The following is a 14,964-nucleotide window of genomic DNA, read 5'->3' on the forward strand; positions in this document are numbered from 1 at the left end:
TACCGGCCTTAATTTGAGGAAGAAATTTCTGAGGATGTACGTCTGGAGTACAGAATTGTATGGTAGTGAAACATGGACTGTGGGAAAATCGGAACAGAAGAGAATCGAAGCATTTGAGATGTGGTGCTATAAGCGAATCTCGAAAATTAGGTGGACTGATAAGGTAAGGAATGAGGAGGTTCTACGCAGAATCAGAGAGGAAAGGAATATGTGGAAAACACTGATAAGGAGAAGGGACAGGATTATAGGACATCTGCTAAGACATGAGGGAATGACTTCCATGGTACTAGAGGGAGCTGTAGAGGGTAAAAACTGTAGAGGAAGACAGAGATTGGAATACGTCAAGCAAATAATTGAGGACGTAGGTTGCAAGTGCGGGCCGCATCAGAACAGTCAGTAGACTGATGACAAAAAAAAAAATCTACCTGTCTGCAACCAAAGAATAAGTTTGTTAAAATTTCATGTATGATGTGCGACCTTTTCACACATTTCGTTGTTTATGAGGCCATATCTCTGATCTATGTGTCCTACAAGAATATAATTTTCTAGCTAAATTCAGTAGCATATATGGATACAGACAGCGAAACATGTTGCCAGTTGTGTTAGTAATAAAGAAGTTATAAATTTAAACGTCATGTTTGATTCAGCAACTGTTCACGCATCTCTTCGTTTATGATGTCATGTCTCCTGAACTCTGATGGGTATGTGCGTTTGATCCCCACAGCAATTGTTGCTTGACAGTAAGGGATATGCGTACACATCTGTCCAGTGATATACGAGGAAATGTGGAAAATAAATAGACACCCACACCCACATACACACACACACACACACACACACACACACACACACACACGCACACACACACTTAGATACATTTTATGAAGTATGTATGAAAGTGTGGCTATACTCCAATCACTGTCTTCGTTGTTCAACGTTGTTATCAAGAATTTCGAAAAGTTCTTGGTCGATATACTCTCAAAATAAAAAAAAGTAAAAGAAAAAGTAAACAAATAAAAATAAGAGAAGACCGAAGTGCCACGAATGAATTATACGAATAGTACGAAAATCAGTAGGTGTGACGTACTGCACACATAAACAAACGTATATATTTACACAAAAATTGGACGATTTATGCAAGAGAAAGAGCTTCAGATATCGAGCAAATTGGTAATTCGTTGGCATGTCTCTCGGCGATGTGCAAGTGAATGTGCGGCTTGGCACTGACTGATATACTTGTTGGAAGGCCGGCCGGGGTGGCCGAGCGGTTCTAGGCGCTTCAGTTTGGAGCCGCGCGACCGCTACGGTCGCAGGTTCTAATCTTGCCTCGGGCATGGATGTGTGTGATGTCCTTAGGTTAGTTAGGTTTAAGTAGTTCTAAGTTCTAGGGGACTGATGACCTCCGATGTTAAGTCCCATAGTGCTCAGAGCCATTTGATCCATTTTGAACCACAGTGATCCTACCGTTCTCCATTGGGGAGAGATCCTGAGACCTCACTGGCAAAGGTAAGGTTTGGCAAGCACGAAGATCCGGCAAGCTCGAAGACGAGCAGTAGAAGTTGACGCCTTGAGCGGGCGGTTATTACCTTGCCGAAATGTTAACTCCGGTAGGCTTGTCATGAAGGGCAACAAGACGGGGCGTACAATATCGTCAACGTATCGCTGTGCTGTAAGGGAGCCGCGAATGGCAATCAAAGTGGTATTACTGTGAAAATAAAGGAGGCCTCCACAAATGGTTGTCGGACCGTATATCGGCGACGTATACGACCCTGACCAAGTGTTTGTGCAATCAGCGGCTCTGAGGCGTATTTTATAACAATACTAGCTGACAAACCTGGCGTGTTCATTTCCCCAGTATTCTGTTATACACGAAACACAAAATGGATTGTGTTTGTAGTGTAACAACGCAAGACGTGAAAACGCCTCTGAAATTATGAAACAGTTGCTGTACGATGGGGCAACAACTTCACATGTCTACAAAATGCTTTTGTATAATTCTAGGTGGCAGCGCTTCTTCATTGCCTACAGCCGTTTGCGCTTGACGTTGAAAACTGTCGAAAGCGCTGCCAGGTGACAGGAATTTTCTTCAGTGCAGTTTTAGATATGTCTTAGTAGTAATGAATTAGTAAGCATTAAAACTTAATGCATGATGTACCATAATCGATGCATGTCAGTGTTTATGACGTCTTATCTTATATTTGTCTGACACGGCAATCTGAATTGTTGTATTATTCTGAAATATCACGTACGCCTGGATCGCTTGCTAATACTTTACTGATTACCGATTTCGACAGAAGTGTGCATCCACCATTGGATCTTTTAACATACTGAAACTAATAATCAGTATAAGATTTACAAGCGATCTTGCCGCACCTGATATTTCAGAAAAATATCTTTTGAGCTATGAGTCGTACAATGATGTATTTGGGTACCTTCAGCGCCAAATATGGCTACTGTCTGCGAAGTATGTTGCGAACAGACTTAGAAGCAAACAATAAATTTAAAAGTCATGCATGTTGTTGTAGCTTTACAGGTATCTCCGTGTTTGTCACGCCATATTTCCTTATTTACGTGCCATACAACGATGTGATTTGGTAGTACAAACAGCGGCAGATAATGTCTGCAATATGTGTTGCGAACGGAGTTAGTGGCCAAGAAGTAATAAATTTAGACGACATGCACAATGAGGCAGTTTTTCACGCCGCTCTTTGTTCATGATGGCTCATCTCCTGAACCGTGATACGTAAGTGATTATTACCCCCATACCTACTGTCGCCTGACATTTTGGGATATGTGCAGAGGGGTAAGTAGCGCGGTCACAGTTGAGGTCAGACGATGTGAGAAGAGGAATGTAAATTTGCAAGATCAAATATAGTATTGCATAAAACATTTAAATGCAAGTGCATTTAAAGTTACTAATGGATTACATCATCAGTTCATGCAGACAACGTAACAACACTTCGTCAGGCTTTTGGGTCGTCGAGGGTAGCAGCAATCTGAAACGCAGACCAATCGACAGGAAGTGTTCTAATTGGTACTTGCTTTTAATTATCAGCACAGGGTGTTAGCTGTCACCTTCTTAGCACCATTAGGATAGATGGTTTACTGGGGCCTCGTAACAGATAATTCTTTACTGGTTACCAATTATAATAAACTTGGTACGTATATAGGCTGGAGTATCGTCTCACAATGCCAGTACTGAGTGAAGAACAAAAAAGTTTAACAAACACTGATCTACTTGGTATGCTGTGCGGGACGTTTCGAAATACGTCTTCGCTGTTCATCGTTGCTCGATCCGAAGCGGGATTCATCAGTGAAGAGAATTCTACTCCATTCAGTGAGAGTCTATGCCTAGAGACACTCCAGACAGCAATGGGATACCAAGCCAAATGTCCCCCTCCATACGGCCCGGTACTTTCATATAATTGCTTTCATTGTCATCCTTACAGCACAGCGGTACATTGATATTGTTCTACTCCCTCTTGTGTTGCCCTTCACGGCAAGCCATCCTCGGCTTACATTTCAGCAAGATAATGCCCAATTGCACACGCCGAGAGTTTCGACTGCTTGGCTTCGTGCTTGCCAAATGTCTTGGCCAACATGGTCGCCCGATCTCTCGGGCACTGAGAACGCCCGGAACATTATGCTCAGGGCCCGCCAAGCATTTCGGGATTTTGGTGATCGAATGAGCCGGCTGGACAGAATATGGCAACATATCCCTCAGGAGTCCATCCAACAACTGTGTAAATCAGTTCGACGGCAAATAACCGCTTGCATAATGGTAGGAAGTGGACCAATGCATTACTGACTTCCTCAATTTGTGAAACTGTTTGTGTTCAGCAAAGCATCTGCTGTTTCAGTAACTGGAATCCTTTGTTTTTCTGTTCATGTGTAGCACGCCTACCAGTTTCCGTCCCATTCGCATGCTTCCTGCGCAGTTTGTCATTTTTTTGTCTTAGAGAGTACTTCATAGTCTATTTACCTTTCTTTTAATCAACGTTGTACACGTTCGCTGTTAAAAAGTGCGGCAAGAAAGAAAATGCTGTTCATTGTCGTGAAAATGTGCGGCACCGTTTCTTTCTCGCAGACAGTTCTAGCTACGATAGTAGGCCACTTGAAGCATTACTCTAATTGTTTCTCCTATGTATATTCTTTCTCCTTACATGTACTCGACTATATTGTTTTTTGCCTCGCCGTCGGTTTTAACAGAAAACAAATACATTGTATTTATGGCTTACTGGCTTGGGATTACAATTCTACTACACAACCTGAATCGTTCAATCCTTTGTAATCCTATATTTTTTCAGATGAAAACTGTGTGAAACACTGTGATTGAAATTAATATCCCCACAAGACCAGCAGCGGGAGATGTCTCTCATACCATATGTGTGATCTCAGCTGATTTGCCCATTCATTTAGAGCGACTTCATTTACCAGTAGAAGTTTCGCTTGTAATAACAATAAATAAGGCTCAAGGTCACAAGGTCAGAGAGTAGGGTAAGAGAAGATAGAGAGGTGGGCAGGGGGGGGGGGGGGGGAACGGAGGACATAAATTGGGTGAGGAAGGAGATAGACGGAGACGAGTAGCTGGAGAGAGATACTGGCAGGAGGAGACATATAGAAAGAGAGGATGAAAGTGATGAACAAGAGGGGAGACGAGGAGGAGGAGGACAAAGAGAAGAACAACGAAAGGGTGATGAAGACGATGATATTTGGTTTGTGAGGTGCTCAACTGCGCGGTTATCAGCGCCCGTACAAATTCCCAACCTTTGCTCAGTCCAATCTCGCCACTTGTGTGAAAAGAAAGGGGTAGAAGTAGTGGGCAGATAGAGGAAAGAGGAGACTGGGATGTAGATCTGAGTGTCACAAATATTAGTTATAGCATAGTATTGCTCGGTTTGCTAGTAGATCTATTAAGTCCAAACTCTCCCCCATTTCCGTAAAATAAAATCAGCATTATTCTCATAGGCAAGCTGGATGTGGGTTACTTCTGGGTTGCTGTCTTTCAGCCACACAAGTGTGGCTGCGTGTCTGCATGATTCGCAGGTCCCTTACGATAGTCTCAGCTTAACCTTGTCGGTGCAGTTACGGAGATACGTAAATTGCTCTGATGCTAGTTCTTCGTTAGTAGACTAGTATTGCTATCGTGGCTGACATTCTTTTTTTACAACAGTTTTAAATATCTAAGATCCATTTGAACCCTAATTTCCATGATGAGACGTGAGAAACGTATTATTAAGTAGCTCTAATACTGTTGCTGTATAAGATACCCCTTGGCAGAAGCTGTTATGCAGCTGGTAGTTTCCAGCGGTGAGCCGTACCTGAAAAATTAAACTGGACGCGGAAGGCGACAGCTACGTTCTTCTTCCTTTTCTGGCACGAAGTTGGGGACTGTAGGTACACATAAGCCGCTTTAGCGTTCCGCTCTGTCGGAAGAACTAACTTTTAACATTGTGTACAGCTGACGGACTGCCAGTGTCTGGCAATGCAAATGCTGGAACTTTACTCCGTATAAAATGTCACGAGGGTACAGTTAGTTGCAACGCCGGGACGCCTCTCTCTGTAAAAGTTGTAAGCACTTTGCCAACCGTTATGGCCTCCTCGTAAAGTGTTCCAGCGGCACTGTCAGCGCTGCCAACTTAGCGCGTTAGCTCCGTAAGACGCACTTTGTCAATTCCACCGGCAGCAGCTCCAGAGTTCCGAAATGTGGACAGCTTCCAGGAAGCAAACGAAATTGGCCCTAGACTATTCAAGATGTCTATTCAATCGCAGATTTTTTTACTTTTCTGTCTGTGGAACAGTAGGATGATGTGAATGAATGGTTTTTCTACGTGATAAGGAAGAGAAGACCGGAAAACTGAGAACCTGTTATGATTCTTTAAGGGAGGTGTGGAAATTTGGAACAAAAGCTCACAAACGCATTTGGCATTCCGCAACATTGTATTAGTAATCAGACAACGCATTCTAAAGAGAGATACTGAAGTAAGCGCCTTTTGTTATAATATTATTCACATCATTTTTCTGAGAAACGTTTTCTACTTATAAATAGTAATACATCACAGGAAACAGGATAGCATTGTGAATGTGCCAAATGTTGCACTATCACTTCACAGCATGCAATGTGTCTACAACTGGAGGGTTGGGGCCTGAAACGATTGCACAATACGGTGCGAAATTTAGACACCAGAAGCCAGTCTTTCTGAGGCCTTTCACGAAATCACATAAGCGATTGAACTAAAATCCCAACGTAAAAATACCCGAACTCGAAATTTATAAATGTGAGTGTAGTCAATTTCTTCGAGTTTGTAAAGTAAGTGATACAAAATAAATATCTGTACCATCTGTAATTCGCCTATATCCTGTATGATCGGATTTAAAATTTCTGTAGTGCACTTGAAAGAAGACAGTCTTCTACTTCCAGCTCTGAAACTAAACTTCCGTTACGACAGTTATTCTATGGAATGGAGGCATTATATTGCTTCTGGTACATATTGCTGGCGTTGGGGCGCGGCGATGACGGTGACTTCCATCAGGATGATGGAGCAATTCGGGCGACCACAGGTCGCTGGAATGTGACTGAAATTCTGTAGGGTAGGACCGGTAAAAGCTGGGAAGTTTCGTTCATCGTTTGTGTTGGAGGAGAGCGCACTGCTTCAGCGAACAACCTGTGGGAGGAATCTGCTCCGTTTCCTTGAATGTGACATCCTGCCTAGTAGGGATTTCCTTAAATGTACCTCCGGAATATGTACTCTGGCAGGCACTATTTAACGCGTCACGTGCCTGGCCTCAATACACACAACACGTCAGGGTACAGAGTGTAGGGTAGTCAGAGAGAGAGTCAGCTTCGCCGCAGTTTGTGCATCTTGTGCCAGAAGGGAAGTGGTTGCTTATGTAATTAGATCTGATATTCTGACAGAGTTAAAACATGATCGTACAGAAGAGACATATCCTCCCCTAGACATTGCATCCCGTATACACAGAAGCGCCAAAGAAAATGACAAAGGCATGCGTATTCAAATACAGGTATGTAAACAGGCCGAATACGGCGCTGCGGTCGGTAACGTGTATATAAGACGTCAAGGGTCTGGCGCAGTTGTTGGATTGGTTCCTGCTGCTATAATGGCAGCCTAGGGCATGGATGTGTGTGATGTCCTTATGTTAGTTAGATTTAAGTAGTTATAAGTTCTAGGGAACTGATGACCTCATATGTTAAGTCCCATAGTGCTCAGAGCCGTTTGAACCATTTTGGAGCACAGCATTGTACAGTAGTGAAACATGGTCTATGGGAAAACCGGAGGAGAAAACAATCGGAGCATTTGAGATGAGGAGCACAGACGAATGTTGAAAATTAGGTAGACTGATAACGTAAGGAATGAGGAGGCACAGCGCAGAATCGGAGAAGAAAGGAATATCCGGAATCACTGACAAGGAAAAGCGACAGGATGATACGACATCTGTTAAGACATCATGGTATGCCTTTCACGGCACTAAAGGGAGCTGTAAAGGGCAAAAGCTGTACTGGAAGACAGAGATTGGAATACATCCAGCAGATAACTGAGGAGCATTTTGCAAGTTCTACTCTGAGATGAATAGGTTGGCCCAGGAGATGCCACATCCAACAAGTCAGAAGAAGGCCGATGACTAGCATAAAAATAAGCTTTCCATAACGAACAGCCGCTGCTCCACTACCAGTACTATCGTCCCATTTACACTACTCCACTCAAACTGACACAGCGTGCACTACGCTCTGAACCGGTGTGGATCACATGGCGGGCGTACATGTGGTGTGCGAGTCACGGGATGTGGCTATATCCGTACATTCACGCCCAGTCGCATCCTCTTGTTCGGGCCACTTTTATTTGGCCCACCCTGTACATACTGTAGCACGACTACAGTTGTTGTTCAGGCTATTGTCATGGTTCTGTATCTGTCTGGGAGATCTTGCATTCGTCTGTGTTTTGTGTTGTATATTTCGTGATTCACTGTTTTGAAGGCACGTTTTTAGAATCAGTGGTAAATGGAATAACACCGAAAAATCGTAATTAACTTATTACTCTGTAAGAAATACTAGAGACCAAGTTTCAATTCTAACAAAATACTCAGCAAATATCTTTGAATAAGCTCCAAAATTTTTCGAGCTATTCCTTATACCAACCTCGTTTTTTCGGACTTTAGTCCAAAGACAGGATTCATGTACCTCTGTGTGCCACTATGTTGTCACGTAGTGTAAGTTGTAATTAGATGAATGACGAACACTAAGTTCTCTTAACGAAGGTTTATTCAGCACTTGCACATACAAGAGCGCGCAGTGAACTGCCTCCGGCCAGAAAACATACAGTACATATACAGTTACTGAACATTCCAGTACAATGATCGTTGACATTTGTGGATACTTCTAGAATGTCGGAGTCGAGCTATTTACCGAGTTTCCTTAGCTCTGGTTAGTCGTCGTCCACGTCATCAGGATGTACTGGAAACACAGAGTCCACCGTCGTAGTCGCCTCACGACCATGTACCAGGAAAAATGGCGTATATCCAGTGGTCTCTTTTTAGCAGTGTTGTTGGCAAACGTCATGAAAGGTCGCAGCAGTTCATCCCAGTTGCTCTGCTCAACAATGACGAACATTGATAGCATATCGGCCAAGGTTTTGTTGATGCGTTCAAAAATCTCGTTAGTTTTCGGATGGTAGGCAGTCGTCATGTGATGAGTAATGTTGCACCGACCGTTTATCTCTGCCGCAAGATTCGATTGAAAAACTTTCCCTCGACCCGTAATAACGACCATGTGGCACCGTGTTTTAATACGATGTCTTTCACGATGAATTTGGCTACCTCGGATGCTTCGGCTGTTTACACGGCTTTTGTAATGGCATAGCCTGTCAGATAATCAGTGCAAACAATAATCCATATTTTGCCACTAGCAGACGTTGGAAATCGTCCGAGGAGGTCAATCCCAACACACTGGAAAGGAATTTCGGCTGGTGGAGTGAGGCGACCAGGTGGTTTCTGGGTAACTGACTTTCTCCTCTGGCACTCTCGACAGTGCGACACGTAGAGACGGACACTCCTAAATAAACCTTGCCAAAAAAATCTCTTTCGGATCCTATCGTATGTCTTAATACATCCTAAATGTCCGGCTTCAGGTGTGTCATGGACTTTAGGTAGAACATCTAAGCGCATGTGCTTAGAAATCACTGGTAGCCACCTCTTTCCAAACTGATCAAGCTTTTTCTTGCAAAGTAATCCATTAACTACCTTAAATTGTCCTTTCACATCCTCAGACCGATATAAGGCATGCATAATTTGACATATCTTGGCGCCCTTCTTCTGCTCAGCAGAGAGATCCTGGAGTGCAGGGAGGCAGTCACTATCTTCATCAAAGACTTCTTTGCGACAGTTAACTATCCACAATTCACCGAATCCGTTCTTAAACGAGACGACAGAGGCTGGGATGACGAAGTTATTCTTCAGTGGTATGCTTTTCTTACATTCCACCACAAGATCCGTGGGGTGATGTATGGCATGATATATGACAGCTACCTCTCTAGTGCTGACTGCAGGAATGATCACTACATCCAGCACACATAGTCTCCACACACTCGGATGCGCATCTTCCTCTCCACAGTATCTCATCTTGTCTAGCACATTCTTCGAGCGACCACAATCTGTAATTGCCTGAGAAGCTTTAAAAAGTCCCATTCGAGAATGGCGTCATGAGTACACTCTTGTAAGACGATGAATTCTAAGGGCTATGTATGTCCACTTACACCCACACAAATGACTCAACTTCCTCTAGGTATTACATATTTCCCACTAGTCACCTTCACCAGAGATGTTTTGCTGTCGACGAATACTGTTCTCTGCAAGTGGCGACGGTACTTCTCCGAAATAACTGAATATGATGCTCCAGAGTCCATAAGAGTTTGGACTGGTCGGCCATCCATGAGGATATCGAGGTAGTTTCCTATCATTTTTGTAGTGATCGACAGCGGAGGATTTCTCACTTCGGCGGCCTCACCTCCAAGGAAGGTCGCGCCCTTTAATTTACCAGGTTGCGGCGGCTAGTTGATCGGCTGGGGCTTGTAAACGGCGATGGAGGCCTTGATTGGCGTGTTAGGGAGCGCCCTCTCCATCAGCTAGCTTGCGGCGATGGTGACCTACGTCGTCCTGCACCCACGTCTTCTTGTTTATTGTCGACCCGGAGTTGGCGTCGGCTAAAATCAGTCTGCCGTCTTCTGGCGCGGGCGTCATCAAATATCCGCGGCCTTTCTCGACAATAGCGCACCACATGTCGCGGTAGTCCGTAGTGGATACATACTGGTTGGTTATCCTTGGTCCTCCAGACGCCAGTCTCCCTTTGTGCCCAAACAGGTTCTGCAGGTGGCATTGTATGAACGTAACGTCACCTGGGTCTCAGCTCTTTTAGAGTTTTAAAAGGAAATGAAGGGCGAGAGGCTGGGTTCAACGTCTGTTCCACTCTCTCCATTATGACCTCTTGAATCGTCTTGTTTTTTTGCTCGCCATGCAATCTAAGTGCCTTCTGAAATTCCTCTGTCACTGTCTCACGATGAACACTTGCGAAATCAGTGTCTTCCTCCATCACAGACATCGATAGGTCATTTGGAAGCTGTTCCAATTTCTTGAGAGTAATTCTTTTTTGATACATTTTCTCTATATACTGTCACCATTTTATGAAGTCGACTGCTGTCAAAGCCTCCTTCAGGAGTAGGACTTGATACATGTCCTCAGCAACTACCTTCATGAGATGTGCAACCTTATCTTCCTCCTTTAGTCTAGGATCCACTAATTTACGCAGCTGCGTCTTGAATGTGGGATGCTGTAGTTTCTCCTGGACACTGTGCCCTGCACTTTAATTTATCTTCAGCCCTGCACTTCCGTCGTTGTGTATCGCCAAAATACTTGCGCAGTTCCGCATGGAATACTTCCCAGCCTATGACTTTGTCCTTGTTGTTCTCATACCATTGCTTGGCAGTGCCCTCCAAGTAGAAAAATGCATTAGCCAAACACACGGTATCACCCCAATTGCTGCATTTGGCTATACGCTCATAAACCTTCAGCCACTTATTTGGATGTTGGCCATTGTCACTAGAGAACGCGGAAGTATGTCTCATGTCGTGGTAGACAGTTGTCATCGTAAAGCCCTCTTCTTCTTCTGTCTCCGATAGATTGCGATCTGTTGAATATGTCTGGAACTCGGGTTTCTCGCCACGCAAACGGCGGCTCTGTCGTGGCCTGATGGGAGCCACTGTGTCGTCAGTCACAAGTTCCAATACCCGGCGCCTCCACCAGAATAATGTCACGTAGAAGAAGGTGTAATTAGGTGAATGAGGAGCACTAACTTCTCTTGACGAAGGTTTATTCAGCATTTGCACATACAAGGGAGCAGAGCGAATTGCCTCCGGCCAGAACACATGCGGGACATATACAGTTACAGAACATTCCGGTACAATGATTCTTTCCATTTATGGATACTTCTAGAATGTACTTGAACCGAATATAGAAGTTAAAATGTTACAGTTGGGGCGAGTTTTGCACTCACGACCCTCCATCCAACACTCTAGTATCATAACCACTACACCACACTGACTGTGCTACTCAGCTTGTTCTGCGGCAATTTCATCTGCAGTTCTCTCGGTGTTTGCTTTCTCTTCTTGTGTGCTTTCTCTCCGCATCTGCGTAATTGTTCCTACCTATATAACATTTATTTGTCATGTTCGCAATTGTAAGCATGTACTACTGGTTTCGATTCGACGGGTGGCATTTTCAGATTATTGAAACAAAGTTGCAAACCAAGTTGGATTACTGAAACCAACTGGAGTATAAGCAGATATTGCGATACGGGAGTTCTAATGAGGCAACAGGTGTTTACACTAAGTCTGACGATATATATATATATATATATATATATATATGTGTATATATATATATATATATGCTATCGACCAATTTATATATATATATAACCACGAAATCTAGCGTACTTTCTATCCAATATACTACTCCAGCATCAACTGTCTACGTCTTCACTTTTCGCTTGAAACGCAAATTACATTTTATTGTAAATGAGTATATGAGTATAGCAAATGAATCCCATCACTCCAATATCAACTGTCTGAGTCTTCACATTACGTTTAAAACGCATGTTACATTTAATCCAAAACGAGCATAGCTTCTGAAACCGTTTACAATAAATTAATTCGTCGTATTAATTTTCATAGTAACTACCTCTGCACAAGCAGAAACTGTACATTACAGAATACGTTCATATTTTAGTAGGTCAACATATGTGCACAATATTTACACTCAATATGAAGGACAATTAGTCAATCGCGTTCTATCTGAAGATCACCCCGTCGATATAATCTATGCTCTAGTGGATGTACATTGTCGTAGGTAGACAGGCGGCTGATGATCCTGTTATTCATTCCTGCAACCACTGTAGAAGCACCTGATGACTCTTGAGTCACTAGTACTGGTTAATGTCCGACCATGGTGAAATCATCTTGAACTTACAAAGATGCTGGTAGATTATTATTAAAAATGGAGAATGTATCTGAGTCTGCAGTTATTAGCCAGGTTTTTCTTCTTCCTTGGCTGTGGCTGCCTTTGCGGGATGCCCACTTTGACATACAGGGTGATTCAGCTCCCCTTACTGATAGCTTTTATGCAACCTGTAACACCATCAAAAACCATGAACGAGATTTTCAAATTTTCTCACATGCTATGGGGCAGCTATTAGTGCTACAGGAAAAATGAACAGAACCTTTTTGTAGGAAATTTAATGTACTTCAATTTTGTACTGGGAAACGTTTTTGCTAAAGGGGACGCTTATCGAGTTTTTCAACAAAAATGCATTTGAAGATCACTTTTGTACTTTTCTCTTGAATAATTCGAAAACTGCACTCTCTAGAGAAGTGTCCCACTAAAATACTGAACTAGATTCAATCTCCTAGAAAACATCACATTCATAATTTCTGTAGGACTAACATATGTGTGTAGTGAGCGAAAGAATACGAAAAGGGTATCTGAAGGCGTAGTGGGTCGCATAAAACCCATGAATAGGTCAGCTTAATCTCCCTGTATATGGAGCACCTGATTGGTTACGGCGTCCTTCAGTATCCTCAGTTGATGTGAGGACTGGAGGACATGTAACGAAACGGTATGATTTATCACTGAATTAGAAAAAGAGAAGTAGAGCTTAATATAATGTGTACCGCCAAATAGCTTGACATGATGATTATTATCCATTGTTTTGAGAAATCATAGAAAACCTAGACGTGCACGAGTGCACAAGTCTAGACTTTGGCTGCTCTAAGTAGTGGTTACAGCACATTCCGTACAGCGCTGCTCTGATGTCAGAAAAGTCGTGGGGTACCTCCAAATACAGCAGTTGACCTCCTGGTGCCCAGTGTAGTGAAGCAACTCGACGTGAATGGATTCAAGGAGTAGTTGGAAGTCCCCTGCAAAACTATTGGTCCATACTTCTTCTATAGCCGTCCATAGTTGCGAAAGTGTCTGCATTGCACGAATTGATCTGTCTTTTACGTCCCACAAATGTTCGATGGGCTGCATATTGGGCAATCTGGGTGGCCAAATCAAATGGTTCAAATGGCTCTGAGCACTATGGGACTTATTATCTGAGGTCATCAGTCCGCTAGAACTTAGAACTACTTAAACCTAACTAACCTAAGGACATCACACACATCCACGCCCGAGGAAGGATTCGAACCTGCGACTGTAGCGGTCGCGCGGTTCCAGACTGAAGCACCTAGAACCGCTCGCCCACCATGGCCGGCGTGGCCAAAATATTCGCTCGAATTGTCCAGAACGTTTTTCAAAACAATCGCTAAAAACTGTGGCACAGTGACGCGGCATTTCGTTATTTGAGAATATGAAGTCCATGAATGGCTGTCAGTGGTCTCCAAGTAGCCGAACATAACCATTTCCAGTCAGTGATCGGTTCAGTTGGAACAGAGGACCCAGTCTATTCAACGTAAATACAGGCCATACCGTTACCTTGGACAATGCCTTGTTGAGAACTTGGGTCCATGGCAGTTGTGGGATCTGCACCACACTCTAACCCTGGCAGGAGCTGTTATCAAATGGAATCTGGACTCATCCCCAGGCCACAGTTCTCCAGTAGTCTAGCATCGAACCGATACGATCACGAGGCCAGGTGAGGCGCTGCGGGCGATGTCGTGCTGCTAGCAAAAGCACCCAGGTCGGTCATCTGCTGCCACAGCCCTCTAACGACAAATTTCGCCGCACTGTCCTAACGGATACATTCGGCGTACGATCTGCGTTGATTTCTGCGGTTATTTCAGGCAATGTTGATTGTCTGTTATCACTGACAACTCTATGCAAAAGGCTCTGCCTTCGGTCGTTATGTGAAGGGTCCGGGCACTGCATTGTTCGTGGTGAGAAGTAATACCTGAAATTGGGTATTCCCGGCACAATATTGACACTGTGGCTCTCGGAATATTGAATACCCTAACGATTTCCGAAACAGAATTTCCCATGTGTCTAGCTCGAACTACTATTCTGCGTTCAATATCTGTTAGTTCCCGCAGTGGTTCAAATGGCTATGAGCACTATAGGACTTAACATCTGAGCTTATCAGTCCCGTAGAACTTAAAACTACTTAAACCTAACTAACCTAAGGACATAGCACACATCCATGCCCGAGGCAGGATTCAAACCTGCGACCGTAGCAGTCGCGCGGTTCCGGACTGAGCGCCTAGAACGGCTCGGCCACCGCGGCCGGCTTCCAGTAGTGCAGTCATAACTACGTTGGAAACTTCCTGGCAGATTAGAACTCTGTGCCGCACCGAGGCTCGAACTCCGGACCTTTTGCCTTTCGCGGGCAAGTGCTCCACCAACCGAGCTACCCAAGCAGGACTCACGCCCCGTCCTCACAGCTTTACTTCTGCCAGTGCCTCGTCT

Source organism: Schistocerca americana, chromosome 5, assembly GCF_021461395.2.
Source record: "Schistocerca americana isolate TAMUIC-IGC-003095 chromosome 5, iqSchAmer2.1, whole genome shotgun sequence".
Classification (NCBI taxonomy): Eukaryota; Metazoa; Arthropoda; class Insecta; order Orthoptera; family Acrididae; genus Schistocerca; species Schistocerca americana.